This window comes from Corvus moneduloides, chromosome 11 (genome assembly GCF_009650955.1).
Source record: "Corvus moneduloides isolate bCorMon1 chromosome 11, bCorMon1.pri, whole genome shotgun sequence".
Lineage (NCBI taxonomy): Eukaryota > Metazoa > Chordata > Aves > Passeriformes > Corvidae > Corvus > Corvus moneduloides.
Window position 1 is genome coordinate 21,426,248 of NC_045486.1, and position 26,874 is coordinate 21,453,121.

Genomic DNA, 26,874 nt, shown 5'->3' on the forward strand with positions numbered 1-26,874 from the left:
CCAAAGGCTGTGCCCTGTGACAGCTGTGACATTTCTGCTCTGTAAATTCACAAAAGGACTCTGCTTGCCACTACTGCCAAGCTGCTTTTTCAAGTATTAGATTCATAAAAAAATACCATATGTTTTCATAATTAAAATTTAAGTAAATAAAGAAAAATAAAAAGAGAAGCTTTACCAAGTAATTATTCCCTGAGATTTCTGAGGGAAAGGCAGCTGACTGTCAGGCAACTATAGTTAGTTCTTCTTTTAATTAATTAATTTTTAGTTAAGAATTATTTTTAAAAGACCCTTTTAGAATAAGAAACCAGGTAGTTATTGTCAATAGAATCACTGGTGTTTTATTTTTACAAATCACACTTCACTAATAATTCAGTCTCATGGATCCATTGATCTTTCAGTGGTTTGCTTTTTGAAGTGTTCAAATATCAGTGATATTTCTAGGACTTGCAATTGTGGCATGAAACACAGATTTGTGGGATGTATAGAAACCCAAATTCCCAAACATTAGTCCTGTATGCTGGGCTCTGCACCTCTCTGCAGATGGAGATTTGGTACACAGAGAGCAGTCTGCAGTTACCAGGAGAAATCAGGGAAGGTGAAGAGCTCTGACACCTTCTCCTACTTATTACATAAATTGACCTAGAACTCTCTTCCTGGCAATGGAAATTCCCACCACCATGTAGAAAAAGGATAAGATTCAGGCTAATGAGAGGGCTAAATGTAGCTGGCAGCATTTCACTCTGCAGGTGGACCGGAGAAAATGGGGAATATTCTAGAGCTGACCAAATACCAACCCCAAAACCCACAATCAAGAAAAATATGGGGGGAAAAAAAGAAAAGAGACTGGATTTCCCTGTCTGCCAGGCCTTCTCAGAGGAAGTGGGAATCTGCATGCTCTCAGGTATAGGGAGCATCCCACCCCAGCCTCAGGAGGACACGTGAGCACTGCCAAGCTGCACCGGTGTCCCCTGACCCCTTCCGAGGGCTCCACAGATGAAACAAGACCTGTTCTCACAGCTGAGTTTTCGCTCTGTCCGGTGCCACATGGTCCCCAGGGCTCTTCCTGTGCCCGTGTGTCTACTGAAAACCTAGCAATCATTTGCATGTCACAAACTTAATTGTGATCAAGTGCTCTGAGTCTGTTGCATGAATGATCTTTAATACTACTAAAATGGAAAGAAAAAGCCTCCTCCCACTTGTGCTGTTTGACTTTTTCCACGCTGCCCTCTGCTCGCTCTGAGTGAGCCGGGCAGGGGTGTGACAGCGCGGCACCGCAGGGTCGGGGGCCACACCGCACCCAGGCCTGCAGGGTGGCGTGGCAGGGCGTGGGCAGCTCTGGGACTGGCCCACAGTCCGATCCAGCATTCCATGGCAGTTAACAATGGCCCATCCCAGCAGAGGGATGCTCCCCAGCAGACAGAGAACTTTTCCTTAGCCATCAGGAGCTGTCATTCCAGGCCTTCCTAAGTGTCAATGACCACAATGGACGCACCGCTGGGGAGAGATCCAGGGCCCAGTTCTCCCATGGCCTGTGCTCAAGCAGTCCCAAGCCAGCCCCCTGTCCCAAGCACACCCCTGCTTGGTGAGGAATGCTCAGCGAGCACATGCGGTGGACAGGAATGAAACCCAAAGTAGAGGCTGACTCCCTCCTTGTTTCTGCCCTCTATCCAAAGCCCTCAGCCAATGGGAACAGTCACCTAAAGCTACGCTTCTGTAAGGGAGAACACCTTTCCTGTGCAGGTGACCTCACACTGGAACAGGCTGCACAAAGAGGGTGTGGAGTCTCCCTCACTGGGGATATTTCAGAACTGTCTGTGGACACAGTCCTGTGCCAGGTACTCTAGAATGACTCTGCCTGAGCAGGAGTGATTGCACCAGATGACCCACTGTTGTCCCCTCCAACCTTACCCATCTTGTGATAAGCTATTTTATTGGGTTGCCTCTACTTTCCTCAGTTTACCCAGAACAGAAGCATGTTATTGATTTTCCTGCTGTCCTGTCCTTTGTCTGCAAGCCAGCAGACACACAGACACAAGGATGTTGTATTACCAGCACAGCATACTACATCAGAGTGCTTTATTAGCAAAGGGCATGGAAAAAGATGAACAGTGGCAGTATTCCTGATTGTTAGATCATCAACCATCATCAGAGTAAGTTGGAAGCAGCCTCACTCTTGAGAGCTGACTGGTATGCAGATGGCATTGGAAATTATAGCACATTTCAACTAACAGGAGTGAAGGTGCTACCTCAGACAGTGACCTTAATCAAGCCTTTAACTCGGAGAACTGCTCTTTGCAGGAATGAAAGCCAAGATGCTCATCCCCTGGGTGAAGTTCTCTCTCCATGCACAGCACTGAGTGAGACACACGTCGCCCCAGAGCACAGATGGGCATTTCCACTTGACAAGTAGATTAACACAGGTCTGTCTTTGACTCCTCTCACTGCTGGCTGGACCAGTCAGTCACTCACCGACACAGAGCAGGACAGATTGTCCCAGTTAATAGCTAGTGTTAGTTTTAAAAGGGAGAAAAATAACCATTTTCTCATAATAACAGCCATTATTCTCTTTCTGTGTTTGTTAGTTTTGAGTGTGGAAGTTCAGTCCAGTTCGACCAGCTTGACTTTCAGGTTCTCAGATACTGAGAATTTTTTTGTTTAAAATAAATGCCTGCAGGGGACCATGGAAACCTCTATACTGGCCTCCACTTTTCTAGTAACTTGTTTTTTTATATCATTTATAACCTGATTGAAATCAGGTCAGATACCTATTGAGAGCTACTTTCAGTTGCACCCAGGGTACGCTCTTACACCTGCACATGTGCTATGGGCCCTAAGGTAGTGTTATGTAGTAACTGTGTTTTCTTTGAAAGAACAAGAATGATCATTTAAAAACCCAGTTTCACAATATATTCTCTGTTAGGTCATCTGTGTTCTGTTCTATTTGTTTATAGAGACAATATAGATACAGTAGTTCAAGTAGCATAGACTCGTAGAAGGATTCAAGGTCATTTCATTCCAACCCCCTGCCATGGGCAGGGACACCTTCCACTATCCCAGGGTGCTCCAAGCCCCATCCAACCTGCCTTGGACACTTTCAGGGATGGGGCAGCCACAGCTTCTCTGGGCACCCTGTGCCAGGGCCTCCCCACCTTTATAGCAAAGAACTTTTTCCTAAGTGTCAGTTGATCTCAAGTTAATGGTTGGGCTTGATGTTAAAGGTCTTTTCCAACCTTAATGACTCTAATCCTATCATTCTAAGTCATTGAGTTAATACAAACTAATCACAAAGGTGTAAAAAAGCATGTCTGTATGTCAAAATGATGGATGCAGTTGGCAAACTCACCTTGCAGGTCAGGGAGCCAGGCAGCAATGGGTGGGAAGGTGTGTGTCACCCTCCTCAGGAGGGGCTGAGCTCCATTTATCTTTGTTTGTCCTGCAGTGTGACGCTGGTACAACACATCACTCCAACATCCATGACAAGCTTAGACTGAAAAAACGTTCCATGTTTTTAATTCCTACAGATTTTAATAGGCATAACAATATGCCACCACATTACCTCTCAGGTTCCTTAAATAAACAAGCTTAATGGTGCTGCTCAGAAGTTAATGGGCAGTATCTTCACTGCTGTATGGATTTATGAGGTGTGATTGCTGCTCCCCAGCCCAGGAACCAGCTGTGCCCAGGGAACTCTGTTCAGGCCTCCCTGAAGGGCAGCTTAGCCAGCAAAAATACAGTTATTTTACAATTCTATGATTTACATCAAGCATCATCTCTCCATGCCACATCACGAAGGTGAGGTTTGTTTTCCAGACAGGCAGCCTGTCACCTTTCCCACCCCAAATCTGACCAATGATGAATACTTGATTTAAAGTTACTGCATAATTCCAAAGTTTGTATTTAATTATTTATCTGCTTTTCTTTGCCAGAAAACAATGGCTTTCAGCCTGCCATAAACTCAAATGAATGACCCAATTAATTTCCCAATGCTCCTGTGTGGCCACAGGGATTGCAAGAGTTCAAAGAGCAGACTGGGTTTTTTGAAAACCTTTTCCACTTCTTGTGCTGTTTCCTGCTGGGATCCCTCAGGTACCTTTATAATGAAAACAAAATAGATGGAAAGAGCAATGTAAGAATTAGATCAAAACAAGGAACAGAGCAAAATAGACCAAATCAAGGAGTTGAATGCGACACTTAATAGCACAGTTAGGACTTTCCAAAATGTTTGAGTTGAGCAAGTGAATAGCCTTTACATTTTATTTTTAGCATGAAGCTGTATTTTATCAAAGAGCCCATCTAACATATTGTGTTGCAAAATAGGCAGATTTAAGATGTAATGACAGTGCCATTACTCTTCCCAACATAAAAGATGGGGCATAAGTTCTTCTAACTTTAATAAGAACATCTGCTGATCTCGTCTCCATGCAACACTGCTCGTTATACTGAGCTCTTTGATCCTGGTTTTTCCATGAACTGAAGAAGTGGTGAGAGCACAAAACCTCAGCACAAAACCCTCCCTCCATGCAATGTGCATTTAGTGAAGGGCTCCTGTCACAAATGAGTCAGAAGCAGCACTGTGCTGTGAGGATCGCACCCATTTGCCCGACTGGTTCCAGTGACTCTGAGCACACCACTGTGAGGAACAGACAAAAGTCACAAGTACCTCTACTGTGGATTTACCTGCAGTTAAAACAATATTTACAAAGGTTAACCAGTTAAGTAATATAGAAACTGTGTCACACATGGATGGCAACGAAAGACCTGAGGAGTCAACGCCTGTGCTCCAAACAGCCTTCATCCTCCACCGTCCTCATGAGAGCCTCCTGTTTAGTACACTGACACTTCATTTTTAAGTACTTTTAAGTAAGCAGCAAACACCATTGGCTTCCTGAGGGGAGTCACCACATGGACACAGAGCTCCAAACCTGTTTAGGGGTCACAACAAGGACAAGGAACTTTTTGCAGTCCCAGGGTGACTGAGATACACGGCACTTGAGATACATGACCAGGCCTTTCAGTCCTGACTGCTCTGCTGGCACGCTAGGGCATCATTGGAAAGCAGGCAGTACAATCAGGATAAAGAGGTCTATCCATAGACTCAGTGCTCAGACATGGAGCGTGGGCTACACAGGAGAGGTGGCCTTGTGTCATCTCCTGCAGTCGTATGCAGTTGCTCAGTATACTCTTGCTCTTCTCTCTGCTGGATCCCCTGCAAACATCTGAAAAAGTCATTGAATCAGTACAGCTGGGAAAGCTCTCTAAGGTCATCAAGTCCAACCATTAACCCAGCACTGGCTTGTTCACCAGTAACCCAAGTGCCACATCTACACATCTGTTAAATCCCTTCAGGGATGGTGACTCTACCACTGCCCTGGGCAGCCTGTGCCAGAGCTGGACAACTCTTTCAGTGAAGAAATTTTCCCCATTACCCGATCTAAACCTCCCCCAGGGAAACTTGAGGCTGTTTCTCACTTGTTACTTGGGAGAAAAGAAACCCCCACCTGGCTACACCCTCCTGTCAGGGAGTTGCTGAGAGTGAAAAGGCCCCCCCCACAAGCCTCATTTTCTCCAGGCTAACTCAATTTAAGCTGCATCATCCTTTGGGGCAGAATTATATGTGTAGCTTTTTTTCTTGTAATAAGAATTAGTGGAGAGACATTGGACACCAGTCACTGGTACATGCGTGTTGCAGAGTCACAGCCAGCTCTGAATTGCTGTAACAGCTCCTAATAGAATTTTGCTCTTACTCTTATGCCTTGTAAAATAATGCTCCAGAAGAACGTTGATATATTACCAGTTTTCAGTATTTGATGAATATGTATGGCACATTGCTATGTCAAAATTTTCCTTCTCATCTGTCAGTCCAACACAACAAAAGAGAAATTGAGAAATACCACGGTGTAGAGAAGCTGCAATTATCGTTTCCAGTTCCCAAGAGGAAGCCAGAAATCCATTGAAGACACCTCAGACCACAGACAATAGATTCCAGGGCTGAGTCCTTTGTTCTTTCTCCTTCTTTTCCCTGACAACAGCAAAAGGCTGCACATGAATCCTTGATCTCTCTCTGCCTAGACAGTTGGCATCCTGCATGAGAAAGGGTTTAAGAAGAGCCTTTGAGATCTCCTAATTACAACATACCTCCAAAAATAAAAGCAACATATCTCACTTTGGGTACCAAACACCAGGGTCTGGAGTCCAGGTTCAGATGTTAAAATTCGGTATTTTGAAAACATCAGATATCATTCATTGGATGGTAGTATTTGTCTGGTAATTCAGAATAAGTAAAAGTGTTGGACAAATATACAAAACTAAAACTCTGTAAGATTTGAAGAGCAACTAATTTATACTTAACAACAGATAGTTCAGATGACAACTGAGTGAAATTGGTGTAATGTCCTGAATTTCCACGTAGGCTCTAAGCACAAGTGCTATGTCTGAGCCAAGGTCTCAGTTCTCGTTTAATTGCACTGACTGGCCATTGATTTAAATGAAGGCAGGATCAGCATGTGATATAACAATTTCCCTGTTTAATTGTGCTCATTGTCCCTGTGCTTGTTGAGTAAAAACATGCATTCAAACAAATGTGAGGTCTCCCACCCAGATACATCCCAAAAATCTGCAAGGGAAATTAAAATATGATTTTAAATCTGAAAAAGAAACCAAACGTGACATCATTGTACCCATCTCCCATCCTGTATATCATAAATTCAAAGGTCCTAAGCCCATATTTTAACGTTTTTCTTTGAAATTAACACACTGTATATTTTATTGCTTTTAAGAGGAGAAGAGATGATCAAAGTCATTAGCAGCTAGGCACCAGCATCTTGCTCATTAGAATTTATGGTACACTTTTGGGTTTACTTTCTGGGCAGGCATTTGGCCCATTTTCAAGACACGGGGGACAACTGGTTGTGTAATTGAAGAGTAAGTTTACAAAACGATGTATGTGAGAGCCAAAATCACTAAGCTCCACCAAGTGGCATAAGAGAGAAGGTGTTGCCATCGCGTCCGAGCATTAGTATGGTTTCAGAGGAGCTGATCTCCCTTTATGCCGCCATAGTTAGGTGTGCAGCTATCTATGTTCTCTAATGTTTGGCCTTTGTTTATTTTTAAGGGGACCATTACATGTCATACAACATGTTTTAAATTCTGAATTTGACATGGGAAATAAGCCAGATATGCTTTGGTGTGCCCAGAGCATAGAGGGAGAGAGCACACTGGGAGAATAAAAGCAGCAACTACTGTGTAATTCCCTGACTGAACTGGCGTGATGGAGAGTGTGGTGGCAGGAAGAGAGAAGCCACCGCTGCAGCCATGAGGCATCCAGGGTGCTGGCTGGTAATCACATCAGTCTGGGACTGTTGGCATGGCAGTACCAGAAGCCAGGGAGGGAAGGAAGGAAAATTTGAGAGAAAAAAGACCTCAACAAAACAGCCCCAAACAAAAAAGAAAGAGTGAAAAAAATGCAGGGTAAAGCACATGAGAAAAATAGGTAGCACCATCTTACAGTATGGATGTTAGGGTTGGGAACTACTACAACCAAATTTGAGTCCCATTTGAGCAGAAAAGCCCATAAGTAACTCACTGTTCTTTCACAATTTCTCTTCTCAGGAAGCAGGTCTTTGCCATCAGCAAAAGTGTTGGAAACACTTTAGAAAACAGCCTCAAGAGATTTGATACTTTTAAAAGGAGAGTCTATGAGCTATTGAGACTTGAATACAGAACTTGTATGAAATGGGAGCATTGAGAGGCAGAAAACCCCTGGATGACAATGTGATAACCTGAAGGAATTGGATTCCCTGTTCTCCCTTCCAGATGCCTGTTGACTCTTGAAGTCAGAGTCATTTTCTGAGTTGGGATAACTAAACCTTTTTCCAGAGACACATTTAAATTCTTATTCCATATAACATCTCATCAAACAAACCATGGTTGTCACGGCACAAAGCTGGTCCAGGGCAGGTTTGGGTTGGAGAGCAGGGAAAGGTTCTTCCCCCAGAGGGTGCTGGGCACTGCCCAGGCTCCCCAGGGAATGGGCACGGCCCCGAGGCTGCCAGAGCTCCAGGAGCGTTTGGACAGCGCTGCCAGGGATGCCCAGGCTGGGGTTGTTGGGGGGTCTGGGCAGGGCCAGGAGCTGGATTCAATGATCCTTGGGGGTCCCTTCCAGCCCAGGAGATTCTGTGGCTGTATGATTCTATGTTTCATCAGTGTCTTGCTAGTCAGACCAGAATGACTAAACCTCAGTTAAGCCCTGAAAGCAATCTAAAAATAATGTTAGATTTTAATCTTTGCCCAAGATAATTCAAGGTATTTTTCTCCCTCTCACATATTGCTTGTCTCAGTAACGTCAGGACTGACATTAAAAGAGCTTCCCTAGCACAGAGGAGATGCTATTACTATGTTACCAGGCTTTAAAGATGAATGCCTTTTAATATAAAAGTTTCCTAGCAACATGTGTTCTCAGCCCAGAATGTATTCCAGAGGCAGTGGTGCTTTCAGTGCTGTCTCTGTCTCTCCGTCTGAAGCAGCCGCTGTGCTCTGCTGCCGTTCCTGCCTTCACAACCCACAGTATTACAGAACAGCAGTCTCCTTTTCCCAGGTTCAGCTTCTCACTGTCTCCCACTTTGGTCTTACACATGAAAATATCTACCCACCCTTGTCTAGTGATGTGTATCTGTTGCTTTTCTTCAGCATGCTGAGGAAGCATCTCCTTTTTCCTCACTGAATATCAGTCTCCTGAGTATTTCTGGCTCTCACATTACTTAGACTGCACATGCTCCAAACTAGGCAGCTCTTTTATCTGTGTTTGGAGAGCTGTGGACAGCTGAAGGATGGTCCTGGACCAGCGCCAGCACCTACCCGCCTGCAGCACCACGTTTTCCAGCATTGGGCATGACCACAGAGCAAGAGCAGGGAGCAGGAACACCTTCCACAACAGGAACTGCATCCCACAAGAAAAATAAACATGGAAAAAGGCTTATCAAACCTGGTTTTTCACATGATTAGGGAAGAAGAAGGAAAGGAAGAAGGAAAGGAGAAAGGAGAAAGAGGGGAAGGGAAGGGAAGGGAAGGGAAGGGAAGGGAAGGGAAGGGAAGGGAAGGGAAGGGAAGGGAAGGGAAGGGTAAAAGGGTTATCCTGTAGCTCCTTTGAAAGGGAATCATCATCCAAAGGGTTATGCCAGGCCACTGAGTCTTGAGGAAAATCCTTTGGAGCGTGGGTGTGGAGACTCAGGTCTGTGGCAGAAGGTCCTTCTTCCCAGGAGCAGATCCTGACCAGACCACCACCCTTCTCTGTCCCAGGATTCCCCTCTCATGACAAGGTCTCTTCAAGTGCTGAGAGAAACAACAGGGGAGGGCACAGGTAGGGAGATGGGATGCTGGGGAATTAGTGAAGGTCAAGAGGAAAAAAGAATCCCACCCCTGACTATTTCTTGGAGAAATTGGGCCCAAATGCCAGGATTGTAAAGTGCAGACAGACAACTGTCTCCCTGGCAACTTGAAAACATACTAGCAATAACAGTAGCATGTACTGCTCCTCCCCTGGGAGCAGGGAATGCCAGCAGAAAGGCATGTTTAGGGGTCAAACAGAGAAATTACACCGCCTCAGAGGGAACAGTGCCTTCCTCACACTGAGGTGCAGCTGGTCCTCAGCAACTGAAGGGTGGATGTCACAGAATCATGGAATCACAGATTGGTTTGGGTGGGAAGGCACCCTAAAATTCATCTTGTTCCACCCCCTGCCATGGGCAGGAACACCTTCCACTCTCCCAGGATGCTCCAAGCCCTGTCCAGCCTGGCCTTGGACACTGCCAGGGATCCAGGGGCAGCCACAGCGGCTCTGGGCACCCTGTGCCAGGGCCTCTCTACTGAGCTGTCTGTAGCTTGGGCTGGAAGTGCAGCCCTCGCTGGCTTTCACAGCTCCCAGGAACATTTGAGGACCTGCAGCATTAAGAATTATACAATGCGCGAAGGCCAAATAATCCAGATCCCAAAAGAACATTAGCTTTGCTCTGAGCACTTGTTGGTCTCAGAGGAATAGGAGGGCAGTGGGATTTTGGACAGTTCCCTGCTAAGTCAGGCTGTTCCAGCCCTAACTATAAGGAGGCAGGCTGCTAGCAAACACTCTACAGAGCAGCATCTAGGAGCAGCATCTGAGCTCTTTCGTGATCCTTTCTCAGTTATTTACTGCAACAACATACTAATGAAGTTTTGCAAACACAAGGATATGCAGAAGCAGCTGAGATACCACACAGTCAGTGGTTTTGTGATGCAGCATTTGCTTTAATGCATCCCGCAACAGCAGGTTACAAGACTGGGTTAGAGATCTTCAAAGAACATTACTTTCAATTTACTCAGTTCCTACATGGAGAAATTAATCTGTAATGTTACAGAATACATCTCAATTCCTTCATCTCACAGCAGTTCTAGTGGCCCACCCCATTAAGTGAAGGTGCCTCACACCAGCTGTGCCAGCTCTGGACCCTGCAAGGTGCCACAGAGAACACAAAGCCAGAAGTCAATCACTGGCACGCAGAGCTCTCTGCCAGGGACTGGACAGGCTTTGGAGTTGCCTTAGGACATGTAGGAAACCTTTGGGTTTGTCTATTACACAGGTGGTCCTGAGGCCGTAGGGAATATACTCTATCCATTAACCTGCTCTCATTAGCAGCCACTTAATGTCTGCATATTATGGGATCTCCACACTGAGGAGCCAAAGCTGCCCAGAAAAATTCTAACACACAGTTCCTTGCAAGGGGAGCCACGACCCCACTCCAACTGCTTTGAGAATTCAGGCACCTGCATCAGAGATTTCTTCCATAGGCCAATAAGGACGTGAGTCCCTTTGCTTTGATTAGGGCTGATGTGAAGCAGAAACAGCTTTACAGGAAAAATCCTCTTTGTGCATTGGGGGCCGGCGGAGGAGAGAAAATCTCTTCGTTTCCTTTGACCCCAGAAATCAGGCCCCAGACACCTCCATTTGGGAGCCAGTGCCTTGCTGAGCACAAACTCCTTGATACTGAATGTTACCAATCCAGCAGCATTCTTACAAGAGACAGATTTGGACTTGGCAAAGAGGAGGCATAACCGGGATTCCTCTGCTGAATGTCAGGGGTGTCTCACCCTCTCCCTTCCTCGGGGACCAGGCTGCAAACGGACTCCTGGAGAGTCTGTATTTTTCTTGTTTGTGCTAATTCTGGGATAAAAGGGACAATTTTGGTTCTTGCTATGGGAGGAAAATATTCAGATAACCTTTACAGTGTTAATTGCAGCATGCACAACCCAAGCTTAAGCCATATGTTTTCATTTGGCTCACAGAGCACACTCTGCATGCTCTCCTCTCTCCTTATCAGGTTCTACATCTGATGCACTTTATTTATAGACATCTGCCATTCTCAGGCAGTAGCTCTGGCCCTTCTCGCTCTCCACAGCTCCCTGACAGGAGGCTGAAGCCAGGGGGTCTCTCAACCTCTTCTCCCATGTAAAAAGTGATAGGACAAGAGGAAACACCCTCAGGTTCCACCAGGGGAGGTTCAGGCCAAATATCGGGGGAAAAAAATTCACTGAAAGAGTGGCAAAGCATTGGAACAGCCCTGGGACATGGTGGAGTCCAGGGCTGTTCAAAATAAGAGCAGACATGGCACTTTGCAATGTGGTTTAGTAACCATGGTGGGATTTGGCTGAAGACTTGATAATCTTGGAGGTCTTTTCCAACCTTAATGGTTCAATGATTCTTCAAAACTATGAGTGTTACAGCTTCTATCCTGTACCAAATACTAAACAAGCAAATGGAAAATGCTCCACAGCCCAGGAGTGCTGCCCTTCACATCTTACCAGAGTCACAGTAGTACAACAGCCAGAAAAAATGGAATCCTACCATACCCTAAGCTCATATTCCTCTTCTGCTTCTTTAAGTGTGCAAGTAGCACAGAATCCCAGAATGGCTTGGGTTGGAAAGGACCTTAAAGCCCATCCAGTCCCAGCCCCTGCCGTGGGCTGGGACACCTTCCACTACCCCAGCGTGCTCCCAGCCCTGTCCAGCCTGGCCTTGGACACTGCCAGGGATGGGGCAGCCACAGCTGCTCTGGGCAGCCTCAGTGCTTGGGCCTCACCACTCTCACAGGGAAGAATTTTTTCCTAATATCTAATCCAAATCTACCCTCTTTTAGTGTAGAGATTTTCCCACTTGTCCTATCACTATCTGCCCATGTAAAAAGTCACTCTCCATCTTTTTTATAAGCCCCCTTAAGGTACCTGAAGGATGTATCTTCTCTGTTTCATTCATGCAGGTGTAAAAGAATTCCTCCATAAACACAAACCTCACAAACTCATAATAAGCTGTTATCATACATATTATTAATTCTCTGCTGTAAATCCATCCTCTGGATTTCAGCCATGTACCCAACACTACCAATAACATATCTTCAAAATTCAGCTAACATTTAGTTCTTTTAAAATGAACACTTGAAAGCAGGACAGATGCCCTAGCTCCCAAGCCAGCCTTCCAGGGCAGAGCGAGGTGTCTCCTGGCACTTCCAAGCTTTCAGTACTATGGAGCTGTGGTAGCTGCTCACAAGGGGCCAGTCTTGCTTGGGCAGCAACCATGGGCCCAGCCCTGAGAGCCAGAGAGACCAAAAGGTATCTGCCAATTTTTCTTCCTGCTTGGTACGAGTCTTATCTCATAAAAAATCTGTGCCTAAAGTCCAATTTCTGATCTCAGTTTTGCTGTCCAGGCATATAAACTTAATTTCCTGATCCTGATTTTTTTTGCAGATTCTTGTTCTTTCTTAGCTTCACATTTTTAAGGCTTCATTTCTTTTTGCTTGTAAACTGTGTTGTTCTAAAAATAACCCTCCGACGAACTAGAGGAGGAAAAGCCCAGTAACACCTGTATTCATAATACCCATTTTCTTTACAGTTTTACACAGTCTTGTAAATTTTTTTGGAACAGCTCTTTAGTGCTGTTCCTGCTCCCTGCAAATAAATGAGATGATGGCAAAACACTCTGAAACTTCAGTGGGAATAGAGGGGACTACCACTGTGATGAGACTGCTGAAATCCTGAACTTCATAAGCACACTGGGCTGTTGCCGTTTGAGGAATCATTTTGCTCCTTCCAGCAGACCATATTGTCATTATTAGTCAGTGCAGTTACTCTTTCCCCATGGGGCTGGAAAACTGTAAATAGCAGAAAGAATAAGAATAGGCAGCAGTCAAGCAACAGAATATTAAAAAGGTCATATGAAGTGCACAGGACCAAAATAATGGAATGGCTGTATTAAAGGGTAGAATTCTGGTAAGAGCCTCCCAATTCCAAGATAATATTAGCAAGGATAACTAGCACAGAATGTGAATTTGGAAACAAGAACTGTTTAAAAGACAGGGTTTTCTTTCTTCAATACTCAAATTCCTTTTCTGAATGTCAGCTAAATTCTGTGAGCTTTGTCATCCTTTCACCGGAGGTTTTAATGATGCTCCATTATATGAGACTGCAGCAGAATGAAGAAAACCCTCAGTTGTTCTCTTTGACCCCCCACTTCCATTTCCCATGACATGTGCTTCCCTTAGTGGCTGCAACCAGGCCCTGTGGAGCTCAGTAAATCCAGTGCATTCCCCACAAACATGAGAACACACCCAGCTCCCTGCTGGCACTGGATCAATCCATACTAATCACAGCTGCAATCCCAGGGAAAGAGTGGAAGAGGGAGATATGTAATTGCATATTGGATGAGAGATCAATGGCTCACAAGCCCATCACCCTGGGAGATGGGACCAAGCTGCTGAGTCATTGATTATTTCAGATGATGTGCCTACACATCAGTGTCTGCTGTTCCTGAACACCGGAGCGGCTTCAGGCATGTAACACAAACTCAGTGATTTCTTCCATCACCCTCCTGGAAAGGAAGCCAGTTCTCAAAGACTTCAAAATCTCTGCTATTTCAATAACTGCAAGAATTGGTTTGCTTCTAGGAGTTTAATCTAAAATCTATATATAACCTTTCAGGGCTTCTGTCAGAACACCAGAGACGGGGAGAAATCCGTGTTGCTACTGGAGACCAGAGCATGGAAGGGATAATGGTTTCTGGCAGCACCAGCTGACAGCACACAGCAAACACAGTTCTCAGCTGGAACAACAGGCAGCACCTGAATGTCACCTTTTAGCTGGGTAAAGCATATTGGTAGCAGACAGGGAAGCTGGAATTAGACAGGGAAAAGGTGTGTGGCTTTCACAATTAAATACCTGAGCAACAGGTTCAGGGAACTGTGAGCATGTCACTGGGAATGAATGAGGGGCTGGTGTGCTTCAGTGCACACTGGAAACTTAAATCTGCAATTTCCATTGCATTGGCAATGTAATGAAAGGGTGTGAGGGTGGGCAGGCCCTGGCACAGGGTGCCCCCAGAAGCTGTGGCTGCCCCTGGATCCCTGGAAGTATCCAAGGTTGGACAGGGCTTGGAGCAGCCTGGGACAGTGGAAGGGGTGCCTGCCCATTGTAGGGGTGGAACAAAATTATCTTTAAGGTCCCTCCAACCCAAACCATTCTGGGATTCTATGATATGTAATAAACTGCAAATAGGGTGACAGTTTCTAGAGGGTGAATGTGCTGTCCTGTGACAGACCAGGAGCTGAGGGTGGCTTCACCTGGGCACAGCATCACCTAAATCTGGCTTCCAACATGCTGATCCTACTTTTTCCTGCCAGGGAAGTCACTTCTTGGCCATGCATCAGGTTATGCATCAGAGAGGCACTCCAATTTTTTGGCAGCTTTTGACAACAGGGCACAGAGTATTCTTTACTGCATTTCATTACAAGTTTGGGCAAATCTGAATAACAAAATCTTTGGTACAAATTTGTATCTGTTGTACAGTGGACTTACAAAGCTTTTTCAGAGCTTTGCAGAAAATATTTACTAAAAATAAATAAAACCAGTTAATAAAATATTGTCATTATTATTTTAAAGCAAAATTTTCAGTTCTTCCCTTTGTGCAATATCCTGTTACAGCTGGATCTCTTTCTATTTCATTTTGTGGGGCAGAATTGCACTCCATAAGGCAGTAAGGTAATACCTCAGTAGGGAATTCTTCAAGCTCATTCTTTTAAGCATTTATATTTTCTAAAGTGTTATTCTATTTTTACCAATAGACTCCAACTTCTGTAAGTAATTGAAACTCTATCTGTGTTCACTAGATCGAACATCCCTGATCTGAACCACAGGGGAGCAAAAAGAAACCTTTATCCTCTGCACTGAAATCCTGATGCCTGAATTCAACTCTTTCCAGTGATCTTGCAGATTTTATAGCAGAATTAATTACTCAGTGCCAAATTCTGCTGTTGGCTTCAGATCCGTTTGGTCTAATCACTAAATAATAGAAACATTGGAACAATAAAAGATCAGTTTCAAGTGTGTCCTATTTAAATGCATCTGCTTATCCCTAAGATTGTTTGTATCAAGGATATAATAGCATTATTGCAGTAGACATCAGGGGCTGTATCACAGCAAGGAAACCACCACTGCTTGGGAATGCATTTTCCCAGTGTGATATATATACATACATACACATAACCCCATCCTTCCCAAACACGGCAGCTGTGGGGACTTCCAGAGCTGGAAGAGCAACAAAGGGAGCAGAGGTTCTTGGGAGTGCCATGGAGACAGACAGGGACAGCACCAGTAAAACCATAGAACCATAGAATCTCCTGAGTGGGAAGGGCCCTGTCCCTGCCCAGACACCCCAAATCCCGCCCTGGGCATCCCTGGCAGTGCTGTCCAAACGCTCCTGGAGCTCTGGCAGCCTCGGGGCCATGCCTATTCCCTGGGGAGCCTGGGCAGTGCCCAGCACCCTCTGGGGAAGAATCTTTTCTTGATATCCACCCTAACCCAGCCCTGGCCCAGCTCCAGCCGTTCCCCCGTGTCCTGTCCCTGTCCCAGGGAGCAGAGATCGGAGCTGCCCCTGTGCTGCCCCTCGGGAGGAGCTGCAGCCCCCGCTGAGCTCTGACCTCAGTCTCCGGTTCTCCAGGCTGAACAGACCAGGTGCCCTGAGCTGCTCCTTGTACATTCCCTCCAGACCCCTCACCATCTTCACAGCCCTTCTTAAGACACTTTCTAATGGCTTTATTAAAAATCATCACACGGTGTCTCTCTGACACGGGGTAAGAGATCACAGTAACAGAGATCTCTTCATGCAAGGCAGATGTCCTAAAGGCACTCAGCCTGCTTTTATCAACATTCTCTGAAATGCTTTGCCAGCATTTCTGTAGGTAGCTGTGCACTATCAGCCTTCGTTTCATCAAAGGACGACACAAGCTCTGCAAAGCCGCCTGCCCAGGGCAAGGCTGGGCTGTGATGGCTCTCACAGCCCAGGACAAGAGACAGCAGCCAAGGCAAAACCTTCTTCGAGTACATGGCTGCATTTAATGCCTCTTCCAATGTCTTAAAATAGCTCTATTTGCTTTTCTTTTGTCATGACACTTTCTTCACTCGCAGGCTGGAGCAAGAGTATTTTCTCACTTGATTAATGTCCCCTAGCAAAATGACTCATAAATAGATATAGAGCGAGTGCTGCTGAAGTGTCAAGGGCTTGAGCCTGTCTACCACTTTGGGTTTCATAACCATGAACATGCTGCTTTCCAAGACTTAGCCCTCTTCTTTGCCATTCTTCTGACTCAAAAATAGGCCAGTGTTAGGTTTTTTCATAACCACCATATGGTGCCTAGAAAACCTTTGGTACATTTGCAGTTCCCTGGGGCCTGCTCTAGATTTAAGAAGTAGATTTCTGAGGATGGCAATCATTTATGGCAGCTCAAGCAATTTTTAGATGTGGTTCTTTACATCTTTTCTTGTGCTTAATATTTGTCCAGCAAAGAGCCAGCATCTGAAGACAAGTGGCTCCTCAGTGAAACTGTGTACTGCCTTTTCAGTACACCAGATTTGATGCCTCTTGATTTAAAACACTTGCTCCTGCAGCAAAAGTACACAGAAGTGCAAGATTCTTCTTCAGGTCTCTAAGCACATCCCCTCTCACCTGTACACTCCCTGCCTGCCATTTGTCTGGCTTATTTCCTACCTGCTTTTCTCACTACTTCTTATTTAAACAATCCTTTTGCAAACAGAATTGAAAGTTGTGCTGCAGGTGAGGCTGCGATGTGGATCTCAAATAGGATGTGGTTACATTTGCTGTGGCATTTATCTAGATTATTATCCATCTTCTCACACTTTATGACATGGCCACGGCCACACTCTGATCAGCTTCCTTTAATTTCATCCCTGCAATATCTAGAGATGCTTCAAGTTTCTTTTCCATTGTGGGTTGCTTTTTATCAACCCTAAATTTTATCTATTTTGTGGCTTGGTTGGTTAGGTTCATCTGAAGTATTTAGGTTTTATCTTTTAAACTAAATTTCTCCTTGCAAAGTGTGGTATGAGTCATTCACATTTACTGCCTTGCCCTCTTTGCTTTAACGCCTTCTGCAGTTTCTTCTGTTCTAGAGATGAGAATAATTAGTACCCACTCTTAATTTTATAGTTTTGGAGTGTACTATTTTTGCTAGAATGAATATTCCCCTTCTTCTGAATGCATTTTAAGACAGCTGGAGGTAGGTGACTTGATCTGAATAAATTAACAACTAAACTTCCCTACAGAACAGACCAAGATGTACTCTGATGAGTTAATTCATTATTTCCCATTTTTTTCTGGAAGCTGGTTTTGACCCCCACAATGGAAACAGAAATATTTAATAATAATCATACAGGTTACCTTCTTTAAACCACTGAAGTCTCAAAGACATGCTCCAGATTGTGCTGGCAGTTTGTTTTGGGGAGACTTCTGCCCAATTTATCACCCCAGGCCTTTGATCAGCATTTTTCTAAGTAGCTAATATGTAGCTGTCATTACTTACAAAGTAAATAAAAATAAATGAGCTCACACTTTCATTATAAAAATTGGTTAGAATACAGCAGCCTGAAATTAATCTACAGTGGATGTACTATAACCCCAAAAGCCAAATGAGTGCTGTGATGGGAGCACTCTCATTAGCATGGACTTACTGGAATAAGCCATTGGAAGTAGGTGCTTTTAGACTAGACCCATTACACTCTGGCATTTTCATTAAACACTTTTCAGATGTTAGCTAGGAGAACAGTTCAGCAGATCTTCTCCTCTGGCTTAGTTAATTACTGTGACTTTGAGATACGTAGTTTCAGACACAGGGATTGACAAACTCATTCCTAGTGCAGCCGCCTGGCAAAGCACTGGAACAGGCTTGGGGTGCAGAACTCCTGCCACCAGCTTGGTAAAGAGCTCCCAGCAAGAATGGCCCTTGTGGGTAAATCTGTGCGAGAGACAGGTGACGCAAACAGAGTAGCTGAAGAGTGTTGTAAGAATGAATTAGAGACATGGGTTAGTGGTGAACAGGGCAGTGCTGGATTAACCGTCAGACTCGATCTCAGGTGGCTTTTCCAGCTTTAAAGATTCTGTGATTCTGTCCCTCCATGTGTTGCACAGACCGGGCAGCAGCACAGACTGCTTTCTGCAGCAGCAGGCATAGCTACCACCACACCCTCACCTGGGGACAAGCGCTCCCCACCAGACACAGATTCCCTCTGCCCAGGTCCCACCACCCACACAACCAGCTGGAACTCAGCAAAGGTGCTTTCTCCTTTTGTTAGAGGGTTTTTCTTCACATTTCCACTTGGGTGGTTCAAACACCTTATCTGGTGGAAACATGCTGCACAGAGGAAGCTCCCAGCAGAAGAGCAGAGGCATTTTCCTTGTTAAAGCAAATAGTATTTTGAGAAACCTAAGACCTTAAAAGCTATAATAAAAACAATCAGGATAACCCATGCTGCCATACGTGTGCACTTGTCAAAAGTTTGCAGTTCGAACCACAAAAGAACAGAAAGGAAATGCTGCAGAGATTCCTGCCAATGCTGCAGTGGGTGTATGCCTCACTGATCCAGACTTACCACAGCCTGCAGGAGCTGCCTGTTTGAAGCAGGCTCTCACCCTGGGTCACTCACTGGTTCCTCACGATCATGAACTAGCAGCCATGGGAAGATGCATCAGGGTCTTGCAACCTTTCTTCCAGGTTTCAACAATTTATAGGGAAACATGGGCTGATTCCAGCTGCTCATTCTGGAGCTGAAGTTAATGAACATAACAGCAGATAGAAACAGCTTCAGATACAGAAAAATAAGGAAAACCAGCAGGGAAACACTCACGTGGAGTTAAAAAAATCTTTGGTCAAGCTTTTTACTGGGTCATTATTTCTGCTGTCAGAGCAGACATACCTTACCAAAGATAGACAGTTCAAGTGTGACTGCAGACAGTTGTTGTTTTCTGCTAGAGCTAGATAAAGATTCACACCATCCAAAAACACTTTCTGATGCCAATAACACCAATACAGTATATGGTGCACCACACTTTCAACAGCCTCCTGCTTTCAGCAGTCCTCCAGCTCGTTGTGTGTTTTCATTAGGGCTTCACTGCCATGCAGCGCTATTCATAACTCATGTTAACTTTCTTCAGACCTCCCTTCTGCAATAAATAAGAGTTTCTAAGAAGAAAGACAACTCAATGGTAAGAGGTAATGGCCCAGGCAATGTCTGTTACATATCATGGCTAAGCTGTGCGGGAAGCCTGGTTTGAGGCTCATTTCAGTGAGCTGTGCTTCCTCTACCTGCATGTTCCCTTCAACATGCTCTGAACACAAGATTATGAAACAGCTGGATAAGATGTGCACATCAGGTGAGGGTGCTGTGTGTGTGGAGTGGCAGCAGTGGTTAATATCCCAGCTCCCTTACCTCTTCTGGGAGCTGAGATATACAGAATTTGAGATAGACCTGGAAAACCTTATATAAAAACATGATAGCAACAAATATCTAAATGCAAATATGTGAAAAATCAAAGTTTGATGGTAGTGGCTGCCCAGTTTTGTGACTCTTGGGCTAAAGAATATATGGGTTGGAACTAGCTGATCTTTAAGGCCCTTTCCAATATAAACCACTCTGTCATTTTATGATTCTATGTCTTTTGTCACAGCTGTAAACCAAGGAAAACCAAGCAAAGTATCATGGTCCTAACCAGCTAACTGATGACAAAGTCAATTTTAAGAATATTCTCTTCTTTATTATTAAAAGAAGACTGTATTAGTATGCACAAGATAGTAAAGCAAAGCTGTCTTTATAACTTTATAACTAAGCAAGGGCTTCTTGCTATATTTAGATTTGATCGAGAGAGAGAGAGAGTTTCTGCCTATTTTCATGACATTACTTTACACTGGATGCATTTTTAACAATAATAGGACACCCTAGGAAGGATGCAAAGACCTGTCAGTGGTTTTCACTGAATGCTGTGACATTTCCAGAGTACTCCGAATGATTCAAATAATGAAGAAATGTAATAACTTCTGGATAAAACCCCTGTTGGATAGTCACTAGCTGAATATTGCTTAAATGCCTTTTGGGTGTTAAATTGCCTCAGAAAGGAAGAAGAGAGGAGTGATTTTGCTACATTCCCACCCTGCACAGCCAAGGACTGGATGAGATCCATTTGCTTGGAGAAAAACAAAAGAAAAAATTAAAAAGGAAAACAAAAAGCTCTTGGATCATAATTTCTGATGCATCACAACTTAACAGTGTTCATTCATGTCAGTCAGAATGTATTAAAACAAACCACTGCCATTAACAGCACAACATCCACCACTTCAGGATGGTTGCATTTCCCAAGGAAATTAAGGCCCCATCCAGCTTTACCTGGAGACATCATTCTAAGAATCTAAAAGGCCTTGCATTGAATTAGGGCAAATTTAAATACATTTCTTGTTATCATTTCTTAAAAGCAAATACATTCCATCTTTTGTGCAAACTCAAAAGGTTGCAAAGGCATGGGATGGTTTTAAAGAATTGCTGCAGGTTTTCCTAGAGGCATGAATTTGATCTGGATCAACTCTTTCAAAGTTTTAAAATGACAGATTTAAAGGAATTTAAACAGCTTTTGGAGCACCTTCCTGGAACCCATCTGCATATCTTTGTCTTTTCTGTGGGTGTCCTGCATTCTAAGACCCCTTGACAGACTTGTCCATCTGCTCTGCAAGTTCTGAGTGTGGGGTGTGGGCACCTCTGCAGTGCAGTGCCATGGGAACAGCACATGGGCTTTCCCTCTCCATGCTCCCACCAGAGCGGTACACTCCTCTCCATCTCTGCAGCCCTCCCCTGGGGTCTGAGCCAACCTCCACTTCTCTATTTTCTCACAGACAAAGATAGAAAAAAATGACTTTTGGGGGCAAACTTCAGAACTAGACAGAGATGTTGCTTAGCTACGCACAGGCATTTACATTCGTATCGCCTGTCAAGAGGAAAAAAGACAACTCAATTTGGAGTAGTAGGGATAAAGCAGCACTGTAGAGAGGTCACCCAGGCCAGCCCGATGCTCTGAGGCAGGCTCCTCTAGGCATGCACCACTCCTGCCAAGTTACATGTTGTTCCAGCCTGTTCTTAGCAGACCTCCAGTGGTGGATAACCCACATCTCACAATGCAGGCCGGCGGCCAGGGCCCCGGTGAAGGATCCTTCCCTCACACCAATAATGGTCCTTTTTATTCTGTTTTGGCAAACGCAGAAAGGGATTTCTTCTATCCCATAGATCAGGCTAATTCCCTTGCTTGGTTTGTTTCTGTCAGCTGAGCTTTGAAGATGCCCAATAATTCTAGTCCTAGGAGAGTGTTACGAGCTGTTCTCTGATGAGCACATCATCAAGGACAACACTCTAATGGTTTTTAAATTGTTTCTCTTAGTCATAGGCTTAAAATAAAAATTAAAAAGAGGCAGAAGAAACAGTACAAGCTTTAGACAAATGTAAAAAGAATGCTTAGACACTGTGAAAACCACGGAGAACATAATTACAGACCATGTTTCACTGAGAGCATGACTCATTAGAGAAGACTAAAAAAATGCTTTAACAATATGTCTTAGCTGTTTGGCTGATAATAAAAGTGATAATTAAAACCAAGAACACCAGACACTTTGGGACTCCTCAAATCCCTCAGATTCTTACATCCAGAAATACAAATCAGAGCACATCCTCAGGTGTTGCACAGAGTGTGCCAGTTCCCCCCAGCTGCAGCAGCTGCAGAGCATCTGGACCTTGGACAAAACACATGTGCAGACCCAAATCACAAAGCCACAGGCAAAAAAAAACCCACAAGCCTGAGAACACCTCATCTAACAAGGAGCAAGGAGCTGTCCTTGTGAAAGATACTGCTCCTGACAAAAAGCAGTGCAGTCTCCTGTACACCTGCCTCCAGCAGTGGCCTTGGACACTGCATGGTGCAAAGCCAGTAAAACTTTGGGGTGTTCACCTGCACCCAGGGCATTCCAACCATCCATGTCACATAAACACAATGCCATCAATCATCAAGTGTTTCCTTCAGCAGTTCAGTAGTTCAAAAAGAAAAAAAACCTTAATTCAAGAAAAGAACTTTGGACAGCCACAAATATTTATATGTGTATTTTACGCTTATATAAATATGTGCATAAATGCACACGTGCATTTGTGTGTAAATACATACAATGTAAATGCAGCCAGGAGCTGCCTGAACTGTAAGTTACCTATGGCCCCTTGTTGACAAGAGGAATCCCCTTCCCAGCACCATTCCTGGCTGCTTTGCTCTGCCTAATGATCAACTGGTGAATGTGGAAATGGATGTGGAGGGAGATCAGTGGCAGAGGCAACACTGGGGAAAGAGCCTCTCCCCTTCCACAGCCTGAGGCATCAACCAAGTTTTCAATCCTCAGGGGAGGCTGTAAAGCAGGAAAAAGCAGCAGCAACCCCAACAAGCCCATTCCTCAGACAAAAACTGCTGACAAGGCATGGACTCCCTCCTAAGTCCTTTTGTCATAAACTGCCCTGGTTTGCCTGGCAGCTGAGATCAGTTTTGAGCTTGTTCTACACAGAGATTACTATATTTTATTTTAATTTTTTTTAAATAAATAAGCAATAATATTAACATTACTTCAAATAACCTCATTTTTGTGGCAGGATAATCTATTCTCTCCTTAGTTACCTGCCAGAATTGACTGAGACATCCTTAGTAATGTAAGTGCTGAAGCCATCTCTACAGAATTGCCTGGAGATAGCTAAATTCGTATGACTCACACTACCACATGCCATTAATTTTGTCTTCAATTATTTAATTTTTTGAAATGTAAACAAGGTTGTACATTGATTTCAAAATTACTGCTGTTAATTTTCTACCCAAATGAAATGTCTGTCTTTCTGCCCATCTACATGGGATATCCAGGTGTACTCCAGCAAGTAACAAACCAGGTGTTATCTAGGAAATAAGGCACTTGGTGTCTGTAGAACATTTAGCATGTGTTGAATGCTCTGCATCATCAGCTGCATTCCGATCTCCTACAAAGAGAACAAAAATTTGCCATAAAGGGTGCAAAATTTTATCCATCTCCAGCAAGGCCAACAGGTAAGGCCAGCTTTAACTTTCTATCATGCCTCTCTTTTGTTGAGAAAAGTGAAAGAAAAAGAAATCTGTTGATATCCAATCACTGAACAGGTGTACTCCAACAGGATTTACATGGGCCCCCACATACACAGAGATGTTTAAACTCCTGCAGCAGTTTAAACCAGCTATTAAAAACTCCAAAAAGGCCGTCAAATTGCTTAAAAGTTTAAGGAAAAGCTACTTTTCAGGTTTGATTATTATTATGCATTCAGTCTAAGAACATTGCAGAAGTCTCAAGGCATGTGTAGAGAGACATAGTAATGCTGGTAAAATAACCTCAAGATGCTTTTGTGGAAACCTGTACTATGCTGTGTCCCTGAAGTCCCATCAGCCCACGAAGATAATGTTTCCATAATGTAATTGCAGCTGCATGATGTTACCACTATTGCATTTTAATAACACATGTTTAACTGTATCAGAGAATGAACAAGTGCACTGCAAAAAGCCATGGCACAGTAAACATAAGCAATTTTCTTAATAAAATTTGAAAGAACCCTGGAAACCTGGTTTTACATAAGTAATTGCAGAGGGGAAAAAATTTAATGGGAGGCGTTAGAATTGTGCCGCAGTTAAAACACAAGTCAGCAAGGCAAATTAGAGACTGCTTTTAAAATTAATATCAAACTCCAGCACGAAACACCAAATACGTAAATGTCTCAGCAGAAATTCAGCTCTTTTCCTAAAATCAAATGTACAGACTCCTCTTTGGAGTGTGTAACATATCCTTTGTGCCTCTGCCTAGCAACAAGCTGCCAGGGGCTGGATGCTCTGCGGAGGGACATTCCTGTTACCCAGACCTACCATCTCTTTATGTCTTCTGCTGGGTTTTTGGGGGAAGTCAGTCCTATTTCAGGTTTTCTCCACACCCATTCTGTCTGAAGCGGTGGGTAAGGTGGGTAAGTTGCGGAGCTCTTACATTAAACAGAAAGTGGTGAGCTGTATTCTGTCACTGCACAGCTGTATTCACAATTGCAGTCTCACACACAATGTTGATTGTGTTTACCAGCAAAAGCTATCTTGTAAATGATGACCAACGCACCTAATAGCTTTAACTTATTTATAGGACCGCACAAAGGCTTCAGACCCAACCTTTGCTCTCATATTGCCAACGGCTATAATTAAATTTTAATTGACAACCTGAATCCGCCCAAGAGTTTTTTCTTCATCTCTCCCAAGGACTTGCAGGGTGCTGTTCCCTGGACCTGACTTGCACTTACTCAGAGCCAAAAAGTGGTTAGGGTTTTTACCAAGTTTAATTCAAGCTCCAGCTCTAGAATGATGAGTAGCACACTGTCCTGGGGTGATGTTATGAAGCTGCTTTATTCCTTAACTGTCCACTCAATGCCCAAGGACGCTGTGCCTTCAGGATGGGCCTGAGGGGCAGTTGAACGGTTTGTCCCAAGGGCTCCGGGGTCTGGGCAGGGCTCGGGAGGGAGTGTGCCGAGAGCACCATGATGCTTTTCTGGGGTTCCTTTGTGTTCCAGCTAGCTGGGAAAAGGTTCTGTTGGGGTTTTTTTCTTGTTCTTTTTTCCCTTTCCTTCCCCTTGCCTCACTGCCTCCCTTCCCTCCTCGCCGGTCCGGGCAGCCTGCGGGGTGGCCCTGGCTGGTCCGAGCCCCCATGTCTGTTCCGTCTCTGAGAATCTGTTGTATTTTGAGGGGTTTTTTTCCCCTGTTCTACCCTGTTTTGTGTGTTAATAAACAGTTTGGTTTCTTTTTCCCACTTTCACTCCTTGTGACCCATTTGTCTCATCGATGGAGGAAAAGGGGAGGAACATTCCGGAGTGTTTCCTACTGAAGTTTCGTCTCAAAAACCAAGACACACACCTAACCGTTGTCTGAATCAAAGGCTTTTCAATTTTATGTGATGGATTAGAATTCCTGAGGATGGTGGCCATTCCCCATGGGAGGGCTCCCAGCAATCCAACATGTACCTGCACGAGTGCCTTCTATAGCTCCAGCCTGAACAGAGAAACCCCTTGACTAGTGGTCTCAGATCCTGTTTATCAATAATGAGGTTTGATAAACTCTGTAAAGAGGATACCTTTGCTCTTCCAGCCTACACCTCAGCAGAAATTGTTCCCTCTGCACATGTAGAGGAGCAGCTGGATATGCTCTAGAGGGTTAAAGGGAAGTTAAAACACTGGGAAGAGGGAAGATACCACAGGAAGATGGAATAGGCAAAATAGTAAATAGCAAGGAGGGAGATGGAGAGAGCAAGATAGATTCTTTACCGAAGTACCATCACATCACCAAAACCTCAAACTAACCAAAAAATCCCAACCAAAATCACCACAACAAAACCCCACAGCAATTCAGACTTTAAATAAGTTTTTTTTTCCCCACACAGGCTGTGAAGGTCAATGGGACATTTGATACAGGCAGTATGTTTTCATTCTGGAAGCAGCCTGGTTCTCCCTCCTGCCAGTGTATATTATTCCTACAAAAGACTACCAACTAAGAAGAGGAACCCACACCTACAGACTCTGTATAAACTGAAACAGAGAAAAGCTATGTAGGCAAGGGAGATCAAACATGCACACTACACAGCAGGTATCAAATGTCTTTTCTTTTTTTGTACTTAACACAATGTTAAATACAATGTTTTACTGCAGTCTTGGTCACATTCAACACCACTCAGCAAAAGCTCACTGCAGGATTTCCTTCAACTTCAACAAGATCTGGATCAACTCATGAGCATACAGGCTCTCTTTCCATTACAGAACCACAGCACCATGGAATGGGTCAGGTCAGAAGAGACCACAGTGGGCTCACCCAGTCCCAAACTCCCCTGCTTGAGCAGGGTCCCCGGGAGCACATTCCCATAGAAGATGCGCAGTACGCGCAGGCATTACGAGCAAGGGGCTCTCCCACACATCTACAACTCAGAAATCATGTTGGTAGCAGCTCCCTGCCCATGAGCTACTTCATTTCAACAATCAAAAGTGTCTTTAAAGATGCATCAGGACGATTGCTCTACACTAGCAGATTCAGGAATGCTGTCTGGCAGCCAGCACAGCTCTGTACCGCAGTACTAGCCAGTTAGGACATAAATATTGGAGCCAGGTAGGCAGTTTTACCTCTCTCTCCAGCACATGTTTCAGTATAGATAATGCCTGGTTGTGCCAGGTGTTTCTCAAATCACTAGCCACATGAAAAAGTGCTATCAATTATGTTTGCATATGTCTGCAGATCTTTTCTTTAACTGGGCCGTTGGCCTTCCCAGTAACACATAGGTGCTTCTCACAGCAAGTCTGTAATGAATTGGGTTTGAAGAGAATGGCTCTAGACACCCTTGAGGTTCTAAATCAAGCTGTATCTCTAAACCTGAGCAGATACACAGAGAGATAGAAGAAATACTTTTTTAATCT

The 26,874-nt window shown here is 44.3% G+C and overlaps 1 long non-coding RNA gene across 3 annotated transcripts in view; it reads right to left on the reverse strand.

Annotated features, from left to right (window-relative positions):
• Window positions 1-2,059: 2,059 nt before the first annotated feature.
• The window catches only part of LOC116449425, a 39,529-nt gene continuing 14,714 nt past the window's right edge, over window positions 2,060-26,874 (reverse strand). Inside the window, exons 3-5 of one of the 3 annotated variants that reach the window (XR_004242381.1) lie at window positions 18,955-19,129; window positions 5,792-6,081; window positions 2,060-5,216 (exon numbers count right to left, since the gene is read on the reverse strand). This is a non-coding gene — a long non-coding RNA (uncharacterized LOC116449425). Of the gene's footprint in view, window positions 6,082-18,954; window positions 19,130-26,874 lie in introns of all 3 variants that reach the window. The other 2 variants (XR_004242380.1, XR_004242379.1) reach the window with 2 other exon arrangements.